The 24644-nt window shown below is 42.9% G+C and overlaps 1 protein-coding gene across 1 annotated transcript in view; it reads right to left on the bottom strand.

The window, feature by feature from the left end:
* Positions 1-6665: 6665 nt before the first annotated feature.
* The window catches only part of ZHX1 (zinc fingers and homeoboxes 1), a 42623-nt gene continuing 24644 nt past the window's right edge, over positions 6666-24644 (bottom strand). Inside the window, exon 3 of the mRNA XM_073590294.1 lies at positions 6666-7796. The gene's annotated coding sequence lies outside the window, so the exon portion shown is untranslated. The remainder of the gene's footprint in view (positions 7797-24644) is intronic.

Genomic DNA, 24644 nt, shown 5'->3' with positions numbered 1-24644 from the left:
AACCTGAGAAACCTTTGGTGGGCGGGAGCAATTGGCATGTGCAGATACGCATCCTGTATGTCTATGGAGGCGAGGTATTCTCCCTGCACCATGGATGCAATGATGGACCGGAGGGACTCCATGCGGAAATGACGGACCCGTACGTAATTGTTGAGCTGTTTTAGGTCCAGTATGGGTCGGACGCTGCCTCCTTTCTTGGGGACTACGAACAAATTTGAGTAGAACCCTCGGAATCTCTCGTTCGCGGGAACCGGCACCACAACTCCTGATTGAAGGAGAGAGGAAACCGCTTGGTGGAAAGCACGAGCCTTGTTTGGTGTTGTTGGAGGAATAGAAAGGAAGAACCGGTTCGGTGGAGCGGAAGTGAACTCTATCTTGTATCCGGAAGACACTATTTCCCTGACCCACCTGTCTTCTGTAATAGGCAGCCAGACTTGCTGGAAGAGTAAAAGTCGGCCGCCTACTGGTGGGGTGTCTTCCAGAGTTCGCGAGTCATGATGAAGCGAAGTTCTGAGGTTTTCCTCCCTTGGGTTTCGCTTGGCCTGCTTTCGACTGCCAAGACCTGTCCGGTCGCTGCTGCGTCCATGGGTTGTCCCTGCGTGGAGAGCAGTTACGGTTTTGCGCTGGGCGCGAAACGGACCAGCCCGAGGAATTCCGAAAGGATCGGAATCGCGTCTGGTTTCTTCGTTTAAACGTGCGTTTCGGTTTTAGTTGAGGGAGAGAGGTACTCTTACCCCTGTGGCATTGGCTATCATGGTGTCCAACTTTTCGCCGAAAAGTCTTCCAGTTAAATACGGAAGTCGCGTGAGGGACTTCTTTGAGGTAGCATCCGCTTTCCATTCTCGCAGCCAGAGGATGCGTCGGATCGTGATGGCGTTTGATGCTATTCCCGCTACACCTCTTGCGAAATCTAGGGCTGCATGAATCATGTAGTCTGCTACCACTGCTATCTGGACCACTTGGTCCGAGAGCTCAGGATTTGAAGCTTGAAGACCCTCCTGTAGTTTTTTGGCCCAAGCCAGGATGGCCTTGGCCGCCCAAACTGAAGCAAACGCAGGGCCCAGAGAGGCGCCTGCCGCTTCGAAAATAGAACGAGCCATGCGTTCTACTTGTCGGTCTGCTGCATCCCTGAGGGTTGAGCTATCTGGCAGAGAGAGTAAAGTCTGCGCTGCTAGCCTAGAAACCGGAGGGTCCACTTCAGGTGGATCTGTCCATTGTTTGGTGTCTTTCTGTGGGAAGGGGTACTTCGCTTCCAAATATTTGCGATTAGCGAATTTTTTCTCAGGCTGCGCAAACTGTTTGGTAAGTATTTTCTCAAACTCATGGTGATTAGGGAAGACCTTAGGTGGTTTCTGAACACTTTCGAAGCAAATCCTATGTTCTGGGACTTCCGGGGCCGATTCTGGAATTTTTAGCACCCGATGAATGGCAGAGATTATGTCCTCAACTAGCGCTGTATTGTTAGGGGGAGAAGGTACCACGGACCTCTCCGTTTCGTTATCTGAGTCGGAGTCACAGATGCCCTCCGAATCCTGTGCCTCGCTAAGGTGATCCCTGGAGGGCGACCTGGGGCGGGGGTCTTCTGTGGTGGGGGATCTCTGTGGTAAATTGCACTGTCTGTCTGTGGCAGGGGACTGCCTAGGAGACCTGGAATGATGCTGTCTCTCCCAGGACTCAGGTGATCGAGACCTGTGGGTCCGCTTACGTCTGTGAGAGTCGGAAGCAGCATGTTCCTGAGACAAGCTGTCCGTTTGCTGTGTAACGTCCATAGCCGGAGCCCGACTCTGCAGAGCTTGCAGCAATGTGGCAAGACTGTGGCAAGCAATGTGTCATAGACTGAGACATCTGAGTTGCCCATTCCGGCGTGGCCTGTGACACTGAAGCGTCAGTAGGGACTCCCTGGGGTTCTGACCCAGAGTTCTGGATGCAGTCCCGGCAGTGCGGATACGTGCTGCCACTAGGGAGCGTGGCTTTGCAGGCTGTGCAGAATGCATAGAAACATTCCTGCCTGGTTCTCTTCCTTGAGCCCGGCATAGTGCACAGAGGCTGGCTATTAGGGATCGAACAGGGGTGGCTACGCAGAGGGAACCCACAGAGAGCCTTATAGGAAGTATAGATTCACAGCCGAGTAATGAGAACCCAGCTGTGAGCTTACCCCACCGGTGTGCCCCTAGGTCCAGCGCCGACAGATCCCAGTTCTGTGCCCCCCGGAGACCGCTGTGATGCTCCTCTCCTGGATCTCATCCAGAAAAAATGGCCACCGGGACTCTGAGGAGAGGGAGGAGGGGGCGGAGAGCTGAAAAGGGCGCGCTGGGCTGTGTAAAAACGCGCCCTTTCTGCCTCAATCCGCCCCTTCTATGACACTCCAGCGTGTCATTTTAGTCATCCGGGGGGCGGGGAAAAGTAGAGGCCTGATGCCCAGGAGGGCTCCAGAGCGGTGCTGTAGTCCGGGGGGGGGGGGCGGATTTGTACCAGACCCCCCCAGAATGGTCGACTGGATAGCGGTGGGGGTAGCAGGGGTAGCGGTTTCTGTATGGGGGGCCCCTGGAGCGCTATGGAGCCGCCGCTGCTGCTGCAGAGACAGGGACGCAGAAAAGCCCTGTCTCTGCTGTGCCATCCAGTCCGCACCCTCCCCCGGCCCCAACAGGATCCCTCAGCTGGTCTGGGGTCCCTGGAAGCTGCGGAATGCTGCCTGTTCTCCGACCCTACCTGAGGCGTCTCAACCTAATGCCCCCTGCGGGGGATTAGGGAGGGTGCGTCTGTCACCGTCAGGGGGTCTTCATCCTCGCCTCAACCTCAACCCAGACCCCAAAGGGGTTGGGGAAGGAGGGGGGTCTCGACCTCGAACCAGGACCCGAGGGACTGGGGAGGGAGCGACATGGGGAATAGCCACCTCGACCTCAACCGGGTACCCCTAATGGGGGACCGAGGAGGGAGCCATGCCGGGAGTCTCGCTGGAGACCCACTTTTCTTCATCTGTATTTCCGGACGAAAAAAGGAAAAAAAACGGAAGAAAAAAGGTGTGCCTGCTTGCGACACTAAGCAAAAACTGGAGAAGGCTGACGCCGTCCAGGGGTGTATACTGCAGAAGAGGAGCCAAAGTTAATCTTTTTCAGATTATGCATAGTGTCGCCTCCTAGTGGACAGCAGCACAACACCCATGGTTCTGTGTCCCCCAATGAGGCGAAAGAGTAAAGGAGAAATATATATATATATATATATATATATAGTGCCTTGCAAAAGTATTCGGCCCCCTGGAACTTTTCAACCTTTTCCCACATATCATGCTTCAAACATAGAGATACCAAATGTAAATTTTTGGTGAAGAATCAATAAGTGGGACACAATTGTGAAGTTGAACAAAATTTATTGGTTATTTTAAATTTTTGTGGAAATTCAAAAACTGAAAAGTGGGGGGTGCATTATTCAGCCTCTTTAACTTAATACTTTGTTGTGCCACCTTTTGCTGCGATTACAGCTGCAAGTCCCTTGGGGTATGTCTCTATCAGTTTTGTACATCGAGAGACTGAAATTCTTGCCCATTCTTCCTTGGCAAACAGCTCGAGCTCAGTGAGGTTGGATGGAGATCGTTTGTGAACAGCAGTTTTCAGCTCTTTCCACAGATTCTCGATTGGATTACGGTCTGGACTTTGACTTGGCCATTCTAACACCTGGATACGTTTATTTGTGAAGCATTCCATTGTAGATTTTGCTTTATGTTTGGGATCATTGTCTTGTTGGAAGACAAATCTCCGTCCCAGTCTCAGGTCTTTTGCAGACTCCAACAGGTTTTCTTCAAGAATGGTCCTGTATTTGGCTCCATCCATCTTCCCATCAATTTTAACCATCTTCCCTGTCCCTGCTAAAGAAAAGCAGGCCCAAACCATGATGCTGCCTCCACCATGTTTGACAATGGGGATGGTGTGTTCAGGGTGATGAGCTGTGTTGCCTTTATGCCAAACATATCCTTTGGCATTGTTGCCAAAAAGTTCGATTTTGATTTCATCTGACCAGAGCACCTTCTTCCACATGTTTGGTGTGTCTCCCAGGTGGCTTGTTGCGAACTTTAAACAACACTTTATATGGATATCTTTGAGATATGGCTTTCTTCTTGCCACACTTCCATAAAGGCCAGATTTGTGCAGTGTATGACTGATTGTTGTCCTATGGACAGACTGTCCCACCTCAGCTGTAGATCTCTGCAGTTCATCCAGAGTGATCATGGGCCTCTTGGCTGCATCTCTGATCAGTCTTCTCCTTGTTTGAGATGAAAGTTTAGAGGGACGGCGGTCTTGGTAGATTTGCAGTGGTATGATACTCCTTCCATTTCAATATGATCGCTTGCACAGTGCTCCTTGAGATGTTTAAAGTTTTGGAAATCATTTTGTATCCAAATCCGGCTTTAAACTTCTCCACAACAGTATCACGGATCTGCCTGTTGTGTTCCTTGGTCTTCATGATGCTCTCTGTGCTTCAAACAGAACCCTGAGATTATCACAGAGCAAGAGCATTTATACGGAGACTTGATTACACACAGGTGGATTATATTTATCATCATTAGTCATTTAGGACAACATTGGATCATTCAGAGATCCACAATGAACTTCTGGAGTGAGTTTGCTGCACTGAAAGTAAAGGGTCCGAATAATATTGCACGCCCCACTTTTCAGTTTTTGAATTTCCACAAAAACTTAAAATAACCAAAAAAGTTGAAAAGTTCCAGGGGGCCGAATACTTTCGCAAGGCACTGTGTGTGTGTATATATATATATATATATATATATATATATATATATATATATATATATATACATATACACACAAACATATAGAGAAAGATGTCACACCGATTTGTAAAAACAGACAAGCGCCCCAGAGATAAATGAAAACCGTATCTAGCCAACTAGAGAAAAAGAGTCAAACCTTTTTTCATGAGGTTTTTATAATATACTTCACTACCTTATTTGTCTCATTATCATTTTTTTTGTGCCATGAACACGGTAGAACTGCAAAAGTTTTGCCGCAATTTTGTAACACGATTGACGCAGAATCAAAAAACGCAGCATGACTATAAACTGTGAAAGCAGCGTCACACTTTGAGCCCATAAATATACTTTATGGTGAGGAAGACAAGCAGAAAGAGCAAAAGTTGAAATAGTCGCTTTAGGACAGGAGCAGCAGCTAGGATAATGGGAAGACACGTGTTGTGTCACTGCATTTCTGAAGGGGGACAAGAAGGAAGTGCGCAAATCAGAGTATAATCGGCCACAGATTCCAGCTTTGCTCGTACGAGAGAGGACGTCTGTAAGTCTGTCTGTATTCTGATCGCAGCTCTAGAGAGAGGACCGATGTCTATTGCAGTAAAAGGAAGATGAAATCCAGCCACAAGACCTGCACACCAGCACCGTATTTCACTTATAAGAAAGACAAATAAGGTACTGAATTATTTTACAAAATCTCTTGGAAATGGATCATACAAAAAAAAGTTTAGTTACTCTAACTTCCACCACTCCAAATAATAAAAAAAACAGACGTCTGAATGAGGATTTTAAAAATTATTTCATTGCATTATTTATTCATTTTTTAAGCAATCTCCTGGAATCTATACAAACGCTGCCCTTTTGCTGCAACTTTTGAAAACAGTGCGGTTAAATAATCCTCTGTTACATGCAGATTTGTCTCATATTTTGCATTGCAAAGAGTTAAGTTTGCTATGAAAATCCACAGCATAGTTAAGGATTTAAAATCCACACTGCAGGTTAGTTTTCACTGGGTTTTTTTTGCAGAAAGCGGATAAGATTTGGTAATATTTCTTCCACTGTGCCGCTACTGTAATATACTGCAAATTCAGATGAAAAAAAATCCACCAGGTATGAACATACTCTAAAACTGCCACTAGATGGCGCTTACTTCATACATGTCATACATTGATGAAAATAACCCCGGGATACAGGGAGCTCTCTCTAGTGGTGGCTAAAGGCAACCAGAGTTTTAATTATGTAACTCAAGGCAAAGAATTCAGAGCTCAGACAAGCAGAATATAAATCAATGCAGAATACTGGTCCTAAAAGTGACAACGTTCAAACAGGAAGGAAAAAAGAAAAAAACGTTTTTTCTGGTGCATTTATGCGCAGTAATTTTATATAAATCTACGACACAACTGTGCTTCTGGCAACAGCTTTAATATGGGGCGCAGCTTCCTGCTAAAATCTATTTTAGCAAAGGCACTTTATTTTTGTTAAATATATATATATATATACACACTTATTTTTTTTTTACTCTCCATGGATCACACCCTCCCTCTGTCCGATCGCTGTGGACTAGAGTTGAGCAAAAGGATTTGCATTGCTCTGATCCGGCGTCCAGTCCGATTCTCTGTTGCAGCCGGATAAGGGCAGTGTTCGCTTCTGTGTCTGCGCCTTTGAGGGGCTTCTGTCATCACGTGTGGCCTTGTGACGAGGTCTCATATGGTCCCACAGGGCCTTGTTAACACCATAGGCAGCCAGGATGCCAGCTACCACGTGGGATCGGACTGGATCCCGGACCAAGACAGCTTGGATCTTGTTGCTCAACTCTAATGCTGTCATGTTCTTGAATATTAGTTACTTAGGAATAAATTCATGGACTTTGAGTGCGCTGCCAGACAAATTTCATAATCACACAAGGTTACAAAAGTTAACCCTTTAATCCCTACGCGTTTCGAAGTATAACACTTCTTCTTCAGGGGTTGACACATTTGATATTATATGTAAATACATTTAAAAAACCCCACATATCTAAAGTGCAAGAGACTAATTACATTTGGGAAATCACAATGTGCTTTATGGAAAGGAAAAAAAAGGAAAAGCAGAACGACCTACAGTAGAAGTTGTGCAATTCTTCAGAAAATTCAATAAGTCAATTTTCAGAAAGTACAAAGCTGAACATACATACGTATAAGACACCGTTTATTGGCAGGTGCAAGTCTAAAATTTTTTTTTTTCTTTTGCCACGTCTATTTACAGAGCCATTTTTAGAAAAAAAAAAATGAAGAAACAAAAAACCATTGTTTTCCTGCAAAAAACAATGACACTTGGCAACCCCACAGAACAGCAATAAAATACAAAGGAGAATTCCAAAAGTTTCTCACCTGAAAACAAAATAAAAACCTTTTAGTCGTATCTGTACTACTTGCTTATAGACTGTATAGTATTGACGATATCATCTGAAGAGGAGGAACTGCAAAATACAAATCACAGAGAACAAATCAACAGATGCTGTTTCATGTGGGGTAGCTCTCTCCTTAGGCAACCACAGAAAATAATGTTTGGTCAGTGGTCACTCACAGCTAAAAGTTTTTTTTTTTGTTTTTTTTTTACATATCAAAAGGAAAAAAAGTAGGTAACCAATTGTTTAACTAGCACATAGTAATGTTAAACAAAAGTAAGAAAAAAAACAACAGAAAAAAAGACTAGTGGTCACTGTATCGTCTGCCATTTCTGTCCTCTCGTACAAAGGAAAAAAAAAAATACCAGCAAAAAAAAAAAACGGAAAAAAAACAAGTCATTAAAAATGTATTAAAATCTTCTCAATTGTACAAGTTATGTACTGCCCACATTATTAATTCTGTATTTACAGTAAAGTCCTCTGTCTGCAGTGTGGCTACTACTTTGGCACAGCATGCAGATCGACAACTCCATGACAGCAGAGTATTGCCGCCGCTCCTCCACTCCGCACTGTGGTTTTCAAGAGAGGATCTCCATGCACTTCACAGTAAACTGGACACCGCTTTCTTCTCCGCTGACGTCGCTTTCCTTCCTGAAAGAGCGAGAGAAGCAATATAAGCCCAGGTGTGTACAAACAGAAACATTACCTAACTCTCCTCACTGCCAAGATTCACAATTCTGACGAGCACAGTCAAAACCTAAAAGAAAAAATGGCAGAAAAAAACGAACAAAATTTAAAAATGCTTTTAATAACAAACTTTTATTATATCAATTAAAAATGAACCCTTATTACTAGTTTCAAATAGTCATTGACGAAACCACAAGTCTATGCTACATGCGCAAAGCCCCTGCGGTAAATATTGAAACCGCCTGCCTTTTGTTTGCGCAGCGGGGCAGTTTCATTATTTGGATATTTCCGAATAGGGCTACTTAACTAAGTCCATTTTTTACACTTAGTATTGTGCTTTAGTCAATGACTATCTTAATAGGGGTTCATTTTAAATGGAATAGAAGGTAGATTTCAATAAACAGGGGCTGTTTTGGGTCACTCTTCTGCCATTTTGGATTTTTGGTTTATTTAACACTTTTGACCCAGAGGCTGTTTTCGCCTTCGTGACCAGGCCAATTTTTTCAATTCTGACCAGTGTAATAACTCTTTAATGGATCCCCACTGATTCAGAGAATGTTTTTTTTTTTTTTCCGTGACATATTGAACTTAAATGTTAGTGGTAAATTTAGGTTGATACTTTTTGTGTTTGAGAAAATATTGGAAATTTGACGAAAAAATTAGCATTTTTGAAACTGTTAATTTGTATGCCTTTAGGCTAGATATTTATACTTGGAAACCAAAAGCGGGGGCACCACGGTTAAATACAGAAAGCAGGATCCAACCCAGGCCTATATATGAAGACTATAACAAAACAAAGAAAAAGATAGGCCATAAAAGGGGGATCACCACAAACCAGGAGATAGCGTTTAGAAGCAAATTTTATTGGACATGAATGCACCAACACACACATTTAAAAACATTTAAAAGTCATCCATGTGACATAACTATAACAACCCTAGGCTCATAATACAGCCTGCAACCTATAGCAATACTCCAAAAAAGATTGTGCAAGTGTCAGCCAAATGATCATAAAAACAGCATACCAAATAGTGGTTAACAGTATAAAATGCCCTACCAAGGATACAAAAAACCATATATTATATCTGATCTGAACCTCTGAACCCTGCAAGGCAAAAGTCAGCAAGATGACAAATAATCACAAGAGCCATGCACACTAGAAATATATATGAACAGTGACAAAATGGAACAATGAGTCACTGAGATCACAAAGGCTAGATATTTATACCACACAAAACAGTTAATAAATAACATTTCCCACATTTCTATTTTACATAAGCACAATTTTTCAAATTATTTTTTTTCGTTAGGAAGTTAGAAGGGTTAAAAATTTATCAGCAATTTCTCATTTTTCAAACAAAACTTACAAAACCGTTTTTGTAGGGACCACATCTCATTTGAGGTGACTTTGAGGGGCCTATATGTTCGAAAATACCCAAAAGTGACAGTTTTAAAAACTGCAACCCTCAGTGATCAAAACCCCAATCAAGAAGTTTATTAACCCTTCACAGGAGAACATATTTTTTTTACTTTTTCCCAGAAAAATTTTACCTAAGCCCCAAAAGTTAAATTTTCACAAGGGTAACAAGAGAAAATGCATCATACAATTTGCTGTGCAATGTCTCCTGAGTACACTCATACCCCATACGTGGAGGGGGGGGGGGGGGAAACCACTGTTTGGGCGCACGGAAGCAGCACAGTTTGACTTTTGGAACACAAAATTCTCTTGAATAGATAGTGGACGCCATGTCGCATTTGAAGAGCCCACCTGATGTTCCTAGGCAGTGGAAACTCCCCACAAGTGACCCCATTTTAGAAACGACACCCCCTGAGGAAGTCATCTGCTGGTGTGATTACCATCTTGATACCATAAGTGCCTCACAGAATTTTAAACTATTGGGTCGTGAAAGTGAAATATTACTTTTTTTTCATGAAAAAAGTTGATTTGGCCTCAAATTTCTCATTTTCACAAGGGTAAAAGAAGAAAATAGACCACAAAATCGATTGCGCAATTTCTTCAGAATATGCCAATACCCCATATGTGGTCGGAAACCACATTTCAGCCACAATACAAAGCTCAACAGGGAAGAAACTACTGGAGAGCAGATTTTGAGGAATGGTTTGCGGGGTGCAATATCACACTGACAAGAGACCCTGAGGTACCAGAACAGAAGAAAACCCCCATAAGTGACTCCATTTTATAACCTACTCCCAGGAATTAAGTCATCTAGTTGCAGTGAACATACTGACACCACAGATATTTCATATAATTTTGTACAATTGAGTGGCGAAGAAAAATATATTTTCATTTTTACCACAATTTTGTTTTAGCCCCAGGTTTTACAAGAGAAAAATCTGTAAAACTGGCCCCTTAATTTGCCTCAATTTTTGTAGTCCCCCATAAATGGCTGTGCAGTACTGTTTGGCAACACAGCAGGACTGAGAAAGGTTGGCGCGCCATTTGACTATGGAAGCACAGATTTTCCTACAATAATTTGCAGACTCCATTTGCAGAGACGCTAAGTGCCAGACTAGCAGAATTCAACCCCAAATTGACCTCATTTTGGAAATGACACACTGGGAATACATCTATGGGTGTAGTGAAGATTTTCTCTCCATGGATGATTTCCAGAAACAAGCAGCAGTGGATGTTTTAGAACAAAAATTGCAAACATGCCATCGTAGTGCTCAATATATTGTGCCCAGCTTGTGTCTCTGGAGACATTCACCCCGGAAATTGTTAAGCGAGCTAAACTCGAATGTGCCGTTCAATAAATAGACCATGTTTGAATGACAAAATGGGATAAATTAAAACAGTTTAACCCCTTCACTACCAAGGGTGGTTTGCACGTTAACTCCCGGGCCAATTTTTACAATTCTGACCACTGTCCCTTTATGAGGTAATAACTCTGAAACGCTTCCATGGATCCCGCTGATTCTGACATTGTTTTCTCGTGACATATTGTACTTCATGTCAGTGGTAAAATTTCATTCAAATAACTTGTGTTTATTTGTGAAAAAAACAGAAATTTGGCGAAAATTTTGAAAATTTCGCAATTTTCCGTCTTTGAATTTTTATGCCCTTAAATCACAGAGATACGGCACACAAAAAACTTAATAACTAACATTTCCCACATGTTTACTTTACATCAGCACAATTTTGGAACCAAAATTTTTTTTTGTTAGGAAGTTATAAGGGTTAAAAGTTGACCAGCGATTTCTCATTTTTGCAACACCATTTTATTTTTACGGACCACATCACATTTGAAGTCACTTTGAGGGGTCTATATGATAGAAAATACCCAAAAGTAACACCATTCTAAAAACTGCACCCCTCAAGGTGCTCAAAACCACATTCAAGAAGTTTATTAACCCTTCAGGTGCTTCACAGGAATTTTTTGAATATTTAAAAAAAATGAACATTTAACTTTTTCACAAAAAAAAAATACTTCAGGTTCAATTTTTTTATTTTACCAAGGGTAACAGGAGAAATTGGACTGCAAAAGTTATTGTGCAATTTGTCCTGGGTACGCTGATACCTGACATGTGTTGGGGAACCACTGTTTCGGTGCATGGCAGAGCTTAGAAGGGAAGGAGCGCCATTTGACTTTTTCAATGCAAAATTGGCTGGAATTCAGATCGGACGCCATGTCACATTTGGAGAGCCCCTGATGTGCCTAAACAGTGGAAACCCCCCATAAGTAACCCCATTTTGGAAACTAGACCCCCCAAGGAACTTATCTAGATATGTGGTGAGAACGTTAAACCCACAAGGGCTTCACAGAAGTTTATAACGTACAGCCGTACAATTAAAAAATCATATTTTTTCACAAAATGATCTTTTCACCCTCAATTCTTATTTTTCCAAGGGTAACAGGACACTAAAAGTTATTGTGCAATTTGTCCTGAGTACGCTGATACTCCATATGTAGGTGTAAACGACTATTTGGGCGCATGGCAGAGCTCGGAAGGGAAGCAGCGCCATTTGACGTTTTTGGCTGGAATTGAGATCAGACACCATGTCGCATTTGGAAAGCCCCTGATGTACCAAAACAGTGGAAACCCCCCACAAATGACACCATTTTGGAAACTAGACCCCCCCTCAAGGATCTTATCTAGATGTGTGGTGAGCACTTTGAACCCCCAAGGGCTTCATAATGCCCGGGCGTGAAAATAAAACAATGGTATTTTTTCCACAAACATGACCATTTAGTCCCCAATTTTTTTATTTTCCCAAGGGTACTAGGAGAAATTGGACCCCAAAAGTTGTTGTCCAATTTGTCCTGAGTACGCTGATACCTCATATGTGGGAGAAAACTACTGTATGGGCACACGTCGGTGCTCGGAAGGGAAGTAGTGACGTTTTGGAATGCAGACTTTGATGGAATGGTCTGTGGGTGTCATGTGCGTTTGGAGAGCCTCTGATGTGCCTAAACTATTCAAACTCCCCACAAGTGACCCCATTTTGGAAACTAGACCCCCCACGGAACTTCTCTAGATGTGTGGTGAGCACTTTGAACCCCCAAGTGCTTCACAGAAGTTTATAACGCCCGGGCGTGAAAATTAAAAAAAAAAGTTTTCCCACAAAAATATTTTTGCCCCCAATTTTTTATTTTCTTAAGGGTAACAGGAGAAATTGGACACCAAAAGTTGTTTTGCAATTTGTCCTGAGTAGGCTGATACCCCATATGTGGGGGTGAAACACTGTTTGGGCGCATGGCAGAGTTTGGAAGGGAAGGAGCACCATTTGACTTTTTCAACGCAGAATTGGCTGGAATTGAGATCAGACGCCATGTTTCTTTTGGAGAGCACCTGATGTGCCCAAACAGTGGAAACCCCCCAATTCTAACTCCAACCCTAACCCCAACACACTCCTAACCCTAATGTCAGACCTAACCCTAGCCCTAACCTTAACCGGAAAATGGAAATAAATACATTTTTTTAGCTTTATTATTTTTCCCTAACTAAGGGGATGATAAAGGGGGGGGTTTGATTTACTATTTATGGCGGTTTTTATTTTTGGCAGCTGTCGAACGCTAAAAGACGCTTTTTATTGTAAAAATAGTTTTGCATCACCACATATTGAGAGCTATAGTTTTTCCATATTTTGACCCACAGAGTCACGTGGGGTCTTATTTTTTGCGGGACGAGTTGCCGTTTTTATTGGTATCATTTTCGGGCACGTGACATCTTTTGATCGCTTTTTATTCCGATTTTTGGGAAGCAGAATGAACAAAAACCAGCGTTTCATGAATTTCTTTTGGGGGGTGCGTGTACACCGTTCCGCGTGCGGTAAAATTGATAAAGCGGTTTTATTCTTCGGGTCAGTACGGTTACAGAGATACCCCATTTGTGTCTTTTTTTATGTTTTAGCGCTTTTATGCAATGAAAACAATTTTATATAAAAAATAATTATTTTTGCATCGCTTTATTCTGCAAGCTATAACTTTATTTTTTCGCTGATGATGCTGTATGGTGGCCGTTTTTTTTGCGGGAGAAGATGACGTTTTCAGCGGTACCATGGATATTTATATGAGTCTTTTTCATCGTGCGTTATTGCACTTTTTGTTCGGCGGTATGATAATAAATCATTATTTTTTGCTTCGCTTTTTATTTTTTAAGGGGTTCGCTAAAGGGGTTAACTAATGGGACAGTTTTATAGGGCGGGTCGTTACGAACGTGGCGATACCAAATATGTGTACTTTTGTTTTGTTTTTTTTATTTCCAAAAAATGAATTTAATAGGGAATATTTTTTTTTTTTTAATTTATTTAGCGATTTTTTTTTTTAAATTATTTTTACACTTTTTTTTCCATCTTGGATTCGGGGACCTGCAGGGATGGAGCCCCCCCGCAGCAGCGCTGCACATTGCGCTGCTGTGGGGGGCTCAGGGAAGCACGGAGGGAGCCCCCTCCCTGCCAATGCTTCCCTTTAACCCCCGGTACACCGCGATCGTGTTTGATCACGGTGTGCCAGGGGTTAACGTGTCGGGGCGGTCCGTGACCGCCCCTGACACATTGTGCCGGGTGTCAGCTGTGATAATCAGCTGACACCCGGCCGCGATCAGCAGCGCTCACCACGTGGGTGCCACTGATCGCTATGACGTAATATTCCGTCCATGGGACTTAGGTCCCAGGTCACATGGACGGAATATAACGCCCATTGTAGGAAAGGGGTTAAAAATGTGGTTCTGTGAGGAAGATTTTAAAGCAGTCAATGAGGTAAAAGGCTGGTAACGATGGGCAATAATAGCGGTTATAACGCCTCATTCCTCTCTTGCTACATACACATCTTCTCTGAAAGTTCTTTCTTGTTTCTGTTACGGAGTACAATAAAATGTCGCTCAGCGAGTCTTTTGACATCTTCAGATTCTAATGGATGAACGGGGCCTTAATTTTCAAACACAAGATTTTCAATTACCTTTTCCTGATAATCAAGGAAAGTTTCTGAATTTCCTGCTTTTTTGTATAACACAAAAGAATTGCATTTTCTTGATACCTGGTCTGCAAGGTTCACCCCCTCCCCCCGCATGTATTTGTTGTAATCAATGACCGACAAGGGTTTTTGCTTTGGAGTAGTGGATCCTAGTTCTACAATAGCCCGCGTAGCATCTGTGCGGATCGAGCTGAGGATAAAATTATATTTTGTATCCTTATATTTGAGGCCAAACAGCTCTCCATTGCATACAGCTCCTGACTGCCCCTTTTGGAACATTTCGTTGACCAATAATTGTAGAAATTCCTAACGGTTTTTACAAATGATCCCACAAGCCCCTATGTTGAGTTCAACCACCCTTTTAAATAGGGGAATACTGGTATAGTAACTGTCCACATACAGGTTAAGTCAATTTTTACAACAAGCCTATATCCGCTTCCAAAAGATTTTTCGAGATGTCCCCAGATAAGTAGGACATCCTGGTGGGTTTATCTGTCCATCTTTATCCTCATGTGAAAAGCTGATGTGCGGGAGTTTAACAGGATACACATTATTTATAGATGTTTATACCGAATATTGCCCTCTTAGATGGAATAAATTGATTGACGTCCCGTCTTCCTTTGAATTTGACAAGTGACTCATTGATAGAGGTGTTTCGTGTTGAGGTGTGGAGCCTTAAGAACATTCTTATCAACTTTTCGATGAGGAGTGATTTTATATACAGTTAGGTCCATATATATTTGGACAGAGGCAACATTTTTCTAATTTTGGTTCTAGACATTACCACAATGCATTTTAAACAAAACAATTCAGATGCAGTTGAAGTTCAGACTTTCAGCTTTCATTTGAGGGTACCCACATTAAAATTGGATGAAGGGTTTAGGAGTTTCAGCTACTTAACATGTGCCACCCTGATCAAATTATCGCAGGTTCAAGTTCTCTAAATGAGCAAAAGAAATAAAGTTTAAAAATAAAAATTAATTCAAATCACCCTGTTCCCACCTCTCACCCATTAAAAATAAAAAAAATTTGTAGTATCATTGCATCCGCAGACTTATGAATTTTCCCCAGCACAAGCAGTGTGTACTGTTGGGATTCGCCAATTTCTGACCCAGGACCAGAGGGTATGTAAGGCTGGAGTCACACTAGCGTATGGCATCCGATGCGAGAACATCGATGTGATATGCTAATGATCCTCGGCTCCTGCTCTGCTGCGAGCAGGAGCAGAGTGTCATGATACTGTGCTGCAATCCTCTCGCACAGCTGTGGAGGAGGCGAAGAAATTAGTTTTCCATCTCCTCCTTTGCTGGGGTATATCGCACCGCACTAGGATGATATCTGAGTGATGTGTGTTGTGTCACTGATTGCTCTTACATAACGATTCGGCGTGAGAAAATAATCGCAGGTGTGAACGGTCCCATAGAGTAACACTGGGCTGAATGATATGCGATGTTTTGTTGCGTAGCACTCGGCCGTATTTTATTTTATGCCCTAAAAACTGGAGGGCACATGGCGGTGGTTGCGAAACTAGGGTACCCCCGGTTTAGACACCCACACCTGACAAGATGATGAGCTGTGTATAACCTCGCCCACACCACAGCTTTCTGTGCATACTGTATAGTGACAAACAGCTTCTAATCATTTCTGGGGCGGGGTTGGACTAGCAGGCACAAGGCCAGTTGTCCTTTAGTAGTAATATTCTGCTGATAAAACACTGATTGCATTGAATAAGCAAAACACAGTCCAGTAGGTGATACATCGCTGGAATCAGGGTGTCTGTTTCTACACTATGGTGCTCTCAGATTACATACCAAAAAATTTGTGACAGATTCCCTTTACAGGCCTACATACACAGACTACTGTCAACCAATCGACGGGTTCGCCCAACAGTCTAATGTGTATGGGAGTTGACTGATGTTCGGGAGATAGGTTGATCGCGCACATCTGATTTCAGACTGGGAAACGCATTGCTCTTCTAGAGTCAGTCGACAGCTTTCTCAGAAAAAACAGGAGGGATTAGCCGAACGCGCGCTCCAGGGAGAGTTGGCTGTTGGTCGAACGATTGTCCGAAGCATCATTCAGCAGACAACCATCTATTGTGTATTGCGTGATTAAAAGGGGTTGTCCAGTCCAAATCAGTAAGTCTGCAGACTTATGAATCCCTGGAGCGCATGCGTTGTGGGGATTCGCCACTTTCTGAGCCGGGTCCAGGTGGCGCCTCCCATCCAGGTGGTGCGCCCTTGCTTCCATACAATTGTATGGAGTGAGGCTGAGCTTGCTAGTCGGTCACATCCACTGGATGGGCACATCTCTAGTCAAGGAGCAGCCTTGCTCAAAACAAGTGTATGGAGCGAGGCCAAGCCCACTAGACAGGCCCAACACACACAATATAACAAATACATACCCTTCGGTCCCAGCTCAGAAACTAGCAAATCCCCGCAGTGTACAGTGTGTGCGCTGGGGGGATTCATAAGTCTGCAGTCACACAGTGTTAGCACCAGGGCTGTGGAGTCGGTAAGCCAAACCTCTGACTCCAACTCCACCAAAATGGGCTCCAACTCAGACTCTACAGCCCTGGTTAGCATGGACAACCCCTTTAAGGCACAAGTCAACAGGTCTGCTTCACATATAAGTCATATTGAAGTTAATAAAATTTCTCTCTCTGGAAAACTTTTAGAATTGGACAAGCTCTTTAGTGCAACGTCTTCAGCTTCAATGAAAAAAAAAATATATAGGGTCAAGCACTACTTAACTTCTGAAGTCCATGCTGCTCCTGAATAGCCCTTCTTAAACTAGATGATCCTTTCAGCCATGCGTGCCAATTGTCTTCTTTTCCTGTGGGTTTTTTTTGTCACATCCTTTTCATTCTGTCAGGTTCTCTGTCAAACTTTTGCACTACCTTCATGTTACACCTCTTGTGTAAATACGCCAGGTCCCTATAGTCTTAAGCCCCCGTCACACATAGCGATCTCGCTAGCGAGATCGCTGCCGAGTCACAAGTTTTGTGACGCAACAGCGATCTCACCAGCGAGATCGCTATGTGTGACAGCGATCAGCGACTGCCCCCCCTGCCGGGTATCGCTGTGGAAATGTCTAGACATTTTTTTGATCGCTGGTCCCCCGCTGGCCAGCACGCATCGATGCGTGTGATAGGCGGGAGACCAGCGATCAGCCAGCTGGCGCTGGTAACTAAGGTAAACGTCGGGTTTATAAGTGCCGCGCGGCACTTAGAAACCCGATGTGTACCTTAGTTACCAGCGCGCTGGAGCAGGGAGCTGGAAACCAAGGTACACATCGGGTTTGTAAGTGCTGTGCGCCCCTTAGAAACCTGATGTGTACCTTGGTTACCAGCTCCCTGCACCAGCGCGCTGGTAACTAAGATACACTGTGGGTAACTAAGCGACTTGCGTCGCTTGTTACCCGCATGTCGCTGGTGCAGCTGCCTGTTTGACAGCTCACCAGCGATCATGTAGGGATGCACCAGCAATCCTGACAAGATCGTATCGTTGTCAGGATCGCTGGTGTGTTGCTATGTGTGACGGGGCCCTTAGAACAATCAGAGATCCTTAGACCAAGATTGCTCGGCTATTCACACCCTTTATTCCCAATAAAAAAGTAGAAAGAGGTGTTACATCAACTTACACAAAGCAATATTGTATTTTGAAACCTTCCCTCACTACAATCTTAACCCCTTAATGACCTGAGCTTTTTTCGATTTTTCGCTCCCCTTCTTTTCAGAGCCATAACTTTTTTATTTTCCATCAATAGGGCCATGTGAGGGCTTATTTTTTGCGGGACGAGTTGTACTTTTGAATGACATCAATGGTTTTAGCAGGCTGTGTACTCTAAAATGGGAAAAAAATTCCAAGTGTGGTGAAATTGCAAAAAAAAGTGCAATCCCACACTTGCTTTTTACTTGGTTCACTAAATGCTAAAAACTGACCTAAAATTATGATTATCCAGGTCATTACGAGTTCATAGACACCAAACATGTCTATGTTCTCTTTTCTCTAAGTCTAAGTGGTGCAAAAAAATTCCAAAGTTTGCTAAAAAAAAAAGTGCAATTTTCTGAGACCCGCAGCGTCTCCAATTTTCGTGATCTGGGGTTGGGTGAGGGCTTATTTTTTGCGGGCCGAGCTGAAGTTTTTAATTATGCCACTTTTGTGCAAATACGTTCTTTTGATCGCCCGTTATTGCATTTTAATGCAATGTCAAGGCGACCAAAAAAACGTAATTCTGGAGTTTTGAATTTTTTCTCGCTACGCCGTTTAGCGATTGGGTTAACCCTTTTTTTTAATGATACATCGGGCGATTCTGAACGCGGCGATACCAAATATGTGTAGGTTTGATTTTTTTATTGTTTTATTTTGATTGGGGCGAAAGGGGGGTGATTTGAATTTAAGGATTTTTTTTTTTTTACCTTTGTCATGCTTCAATAGCCTCCATGAGAGGCTAGAAGCTTGCCACACTTGATCGGCTCTGGTACATATGGGCCATGAGCAGATCGCCCATATGTAGCAGATTTACTGCATTGCTATGAGCACGGACCACCGGGCGGCGCTCATAGCAATGTGCCTGCAACAACCATAGAGGTCTCTATGAGACCTCTGGTTGTCAAAGCAACGCGTTGCCGTCCCCGATCATGTGACGGGGTCGGCGATGTGCTCACGTCCGGCCCGGCGGCCGGAAGCGGTAGTTAAATGCCCGCTGTCAGCGTTTGACAGTGGGATTTAACTAGTTAATAGGCGTGGGTGGATCGTGATTCCGCTCGCGCATATTGCGGGCAAATGTCAGCTGTTTATAACAGCTGACATGTTGCGGCTTTGAGGTGGGCTCACCGCCGGAGCCCACCTCAAAGCAGGGGACTGACCGTTGACTTACTATCCCGTCAGCTGTCAGAAAGGGGTTAATTACCAGCAGTGAGTCAGTAAAAAATAAAATATGTCCAATTGCCAACAGCTACATACACACTCATAGCTATACAAGAGCCGTGATATGCAAGTTACACCCTCAAATTATCAGCAAAAATCTCATCAAAGTTCATTATGATGCAATTATCCATGTAACAAGACTTCACCTTCACCACATTAAGGAAGCGCCGTTTTACAAGACTCTAAATTAATACACGATCTAATGGATGAAGAATAAAATATAGTAAAGGAAAATACATCCACATAAGAATACAACTCAGAGAAATCTCTGTCACCACTCATCAGCCAGAATGTAGACATATCTTGATAATACCTATAGCACTGGAAGCAAATTGATTAAATTTTTCTTGGAAGCAACTTTTCATTATATTTTTTTTACATTATTACTGTATGGCATTCAATTCTACAAAAGTAATGTAAGGCCTCATTCACACCAGTTTTTTTTCACCTATGACAAACACGGACCAATGTCAGAGTGTAGTCCTATTTTTTTCACGGACCAATGGTCTTCCATTGCCGATTTTGTTCTAATCCTGGGATCAAAATCAGACGTGTCACCAATATTTTCTGCAGACCATTAGGTCCAGTGGGGGTAGGGAAAAAAAAAATCAGCCGTGCAGAAAATCGGATATGTGAACGAGTCGTCAAGGTGAGTAACAAGTCAGAAGAGTTCATTCAAATAGTGCTCTTGCAGATACATGATGTACAGTATCCGTAATCCAGCACTTATAGACCTCCATGGGCCAGGACTCTACTTTGACGCGACTCCAATGTTCTTCCTCCAAAATCATTCAGAATTGGTGAGAAAAATAAAATACCATTGTGCCCATTTATTTTTTTAGCTGACAAACAAGGCGCTACATGGACCAAAAATATGAAGCCTTAGGCTATTTCCAGAGGAACAAGTTTCAAAATCTAAGCTGTCCATTGCTTTACTATACTAAACCTACAGTGCCTACAAGTAGTATTCAACCCCCTGCAGATTTAGCAGGTTTGATAAGATGCAAATAAGTTAGAGCCTTCAAACTTCACACAAGAGCAGGATTTATTAACAGATGCATAAATCTTACAAACCAAAAAGTTATGTTGCTCAGTTAAATTTTAATAAATTTTAAACATAAAAGTGTGGGTCAATTATTATTCAACCCCTAGGTTTAATATTTTGTGGAATGACCCTTGTTTGCAATTACAGCTAATAATCGTCTTTTATAAGACCTGATCAGGCCGGCACAGGTCTCTGGAGTTATCTTGGCCCACTCCTCCATGCAGATCTTCTCCAAGTTATCTAGGTTCTTTGGGTGTCTCATGTGGACTTTAATCTTGAGCTCCTTCCACAAGTTTTCAATTGGGTTAAGGTCAGGAGACTGACTAGGCCACTCCAACACCTTGATTTTTTGTCTCTTGAACCAGGCCTTGGTTTTCTTGGCTGTGTGCTTTGGGTCGTTGTCTTGTTGGAAGATGAAATGACGACCCATCTTAAGATCCTTGATGGAGGAGCGGAGGTTCTTGGCCAAAATCTCCATGTAGGCCGTGCTATCCATCTTCCCATGGATGCGGACCAGATGGCCAGGCCCTTGGCTGAGAAACAGCCCCACAGCATGATGCTGCTACCACCATGCTTGACTGTAGGGATGGTATTCTTGGGGTCGTATGCAGTGCCATCCAGTCTCCAAACGTCACGTGTGTGGGTGGCACCAAAGATCTCGAACTTGGTCTCATCAGACCAGAGAACCTTGAACCAGTCTGTCTCAGAGTCCTCCAAGTGATCATGAGCAAACTGTAGACGAGCCTTGACATGACGCTTTGAAAGTAAAGGTACCTTACGGGCTCGTCTGGAACGGAGACCATTGCGGTGGAGTACGTTACTTATGGTATTGACTGAAACCAATGTCCCCACTGCCATGAGATCTTCCCGGAGCTCCTTCCTTGTTGTCCTTGGGTTAGCCTTGACTTTTCGGACAAGCCTGGCCTCGGCACGGGAGGAAACTTTCAAAGGCTGTCCAGGCCGTGGAAGGCTAACAGTAGTTCCATAAGCCTTCCACTTCCGGATGATGCTCCCAACAGTGGAGACAGATAGGCCCAACTCCTTGGAAAGGGTTTTGTACCCCTTGCCAGCCTTGTGACCCTCCACGATCTTGTCTGTGATGGCCTTGGAATGCTCCTTTGTCTTTACCATGTTGACCATGTATGAGTGCTGTTCACAAGCTTGGGGAGGGTCTTAAATAGTCAGAAAAGGCTGGAAAAAGAGATAATTAATCCAAACATGTGAAGCTCATTGTTCTTTGTGCCTGAAATACTTCTTAATACTTTAGGGGAACCAAACAGAATTCTGGTGGTTTGAGGGGTTGAATAATAAATGACCCTCTAAATAAACTTTTCACAATTTAAAAAAAAATTAAACAAAGAAATAACATTCTTTTTTGCTGCAGTGCATTTCACACTTCAAGGCTGATCTACAGTCCAAATGTCACAATGCCAAGTTAATTCCGAATGTGTAAACCTGCTAAATCTGCAGGGGGTTGAATACTACTTGTAGGCACTGTATATCACCAAAAGGTTATATAGTCAAGGTGCGGGAATTGTTGCTGTCATACGTTCATTAACATGTGATTGTATTTTAAAACTCCTCAAATGGTCATATTAAGCTGGCCCTAACATGTTTTCCCATACTGCAATAGTTCCCTAGACATCAAAGAAGCGCAATGCGATACCATAGAAGTCTTTGATGGACGGGTTACATCACGTTTTGAGGACAAGAACAGGGAAAGGCTATGCTAACAAGGCTGTGTGGTTTGCCAGAATAAAGCTCATCTGACTAATGTTAGGAAATTAGCTATATTTTCCATATACAAAACAATTATAAATATTATACATAAAATAGCCAAACCCTTTAAAAATGAAATTGAATAGGATTACATTGAATTTATTACATTATATGCCAAAATTAAAATCCTGCTTTAAAGAAAAGTGCACTGAAAATGTACCGTAAGTTCCCTCAAGTGAGCATTGCCAGCCAGTGACTCCGATAACAGTTGATCGGTGGGGGTGCCGGTTGTTGGACTCTGGCCGATCAGATATTTATGACCTATCCTAAGGATGGGTCATCAACGACATGTAGTGGACGGCCTCTTAAAATGTATTTTATTGGGATTTTATTTGACATACCAACACAAAGTGGCAAGTACCATATTTTTCGGACTATAAGGCGCACCGGTTTACCCCAAATTTGGGGGGAAATATATGGGGTGCATCTTATAATCCGAATGTAGCTTACCAGCTGCAGTGGAGCGGGGTCTCTGCTGTAGGAAGCTTCAGGAGACGGCGGCAGGAGTGAGGTGATGCTGCTTGTCCCAGGCTGGTAGGAGGTGGTGATAGGGGGTGCGTTGGCTCCACTGACATTTTGTGAAATCCTGGAGCCACTGCACTTTCCATGCGGTGGACTTCGGGAAAATAGCCACCAGAGGTGGTGCATGTGCAGATTGACATCTTGGCAATGAGTGCAGGGGCTCCAGGCTTTCACAAAATGTCTGGAGACCCCCACACTGCCTAACACCACTTCCACCAGCCTAGGACCTACAGCATCTCCTGTCTCCATCAGCTTCCTGCAGCAGCTATCCTGCCATCTGAGACCAAGCTCCACCGCCCCCCAGGTAAGCTACAGTAAAAGCGAATTATAAGAAGCACTATTTTATAAAAAAAAAAAAATCCCATTTTCCTCCCCAAGAGAAGTCAGATACAATATTAAAAAAAAAAAAAAAAAAATCTTTATTTTGTATATAGAAATCACAACACAATGAAAAGAAATTAAAATGGCAACGTGACGGCACTTCACATGTCCTGAGTTAGGACACATGGGTCTCTGGGCGGCACCTGATGCAGCGGGGTAGGTGTATTGATGTTGCGAAGCATGCGCCCAGACCCAGGCACTTTATTCCAGTACGCTCAGTAGGGGAATTGTCTAATCAATGCATCCCGACTCCTATTTAAAGCGACCCTTACTGTTATGACACCACCCAATAACGAAGACTTTACATTTTAGTTCATTATATTGTACTTTCTTCTTTGTAACTCTATTCATGGCAGTTGTTCTAGTTACATTCGTGTAAGTTTGGTTTAGCTTTCATTGCTGCTAAATCATATTGCACTTTTTTTTGCGGCTTGCTGCCCTCTTGTGCTTATTTATTGAAACTGCGCCCTTAGCCATACATATAGTTCTGTCCATTTGTTTCTACTACTTGGACTGTATATAATAAGATGGTGCAGATTATAATATAAACTGTAATGTAACCTACAATGTTTTACAGGTTGCTCTATTACGCTGCATTTTGTAGATTTATTTAATTTAGATAATACCCATTAATTACCATCTCTATTATTCACTCTCGTCTGGACTATTGCAACTCTCTATTGATCAGTCTCCCTCTTACTTAACTCTCCCCTCTCCAATCCATCCTGAATGCAGCAGCCAGGATCATTTTTCTCTCCAACCACTACACCTATGCCTCTTCTCTGTGCCAGACATCACACTGGTTACCCATTCGATACAAAGTCCAATATAAACTTACCACTCTCAAACACAAAGAGCGCCACAGTTCAGCAGCAACATACACCTCCTCCCTCGTCTCAGTCTACCACCCTCCTACCCGTGCCCTCCGTTCTGCTAATGACCCAAGACTAACATCCTCAATAATTCAAACCTCCCATTCCTGTCTCCAAGACTTCTCACGTGTTGCCAAAGTTCTTTGGAATGCACTACCACAGACAACTCAATTAATCCCCAAAACCCAATTTTAAGAGTGGCCAAAACAACGCATTTCTTTAGACTGGCCTATCACCCCACCACACTTATCAAACTATTCGCATTTGGCCAATAGAAAATTCTCTTAAAAAACTTGACCTTTAAAGGCCTCTCTAAAAGCCCTTTTGTTAGCCTTAATGTAAACTGCTCAAAAAAATAAAGGGAACGCTTAAACAACACAATGTAATAGGATGTGTTCCCTTTATTTTTTTGAGCAGTATATTACACAGTACATATGCCGTTATCTGGTATTGTCTTGTATTAGCACGTTGCATTTCTTTTTTTCATGTGAAAAAAAAAAACGCTTGGTACAATATGCACTTTTTTCACAAATTCATTTGAATGGGTGAAAATTGCTGCACAGAAAAAAAAAAAAGCTGAGAGAATTGACACTACAGTTTAGAAAAAAAAATGCAGCAAGGCTCAAAATACATGCAGAAAAAAGTAAAAAATTGCAGGATGTGCATGAGATTTCAGAAATCTCTATGATGCTGAAAATGTAAAACAAACCAAATGTGTTGAGTAAAATACGCAGCAGAAAGGCCATGTGTGAACATACCCTAAAGTGAACAAAGACCCTAATCCAGATTGTGTAGTTATTAGTAAAACATGAGCCATAATACAATGTGTACAACTGCACTAGGATTAC

This window comes from Dendrobates tinctorius, unplaced genomic scaffold (assembly GCF_039654945.1).
Source record: "Dendrobates tinctorius isolate UK_male_01 unplaced genomic scaffold, ASM3965494v1 ptg000116l, whole genome shotgun sequence".
In the NCBI taxonomy this organism is placed as follows: domain Eukaryota; kingdom Metazoa; phylum Chordata; class Amphibia; order Anura; family Dendrobatidae; genus Dendrobates; species Dendrobates tinctorius.
The sequence above is the reverse complement of the archived record's forward strand: the minus strand, read 5'-3'. Positions and strand labels throughout refer to the sequence as shown.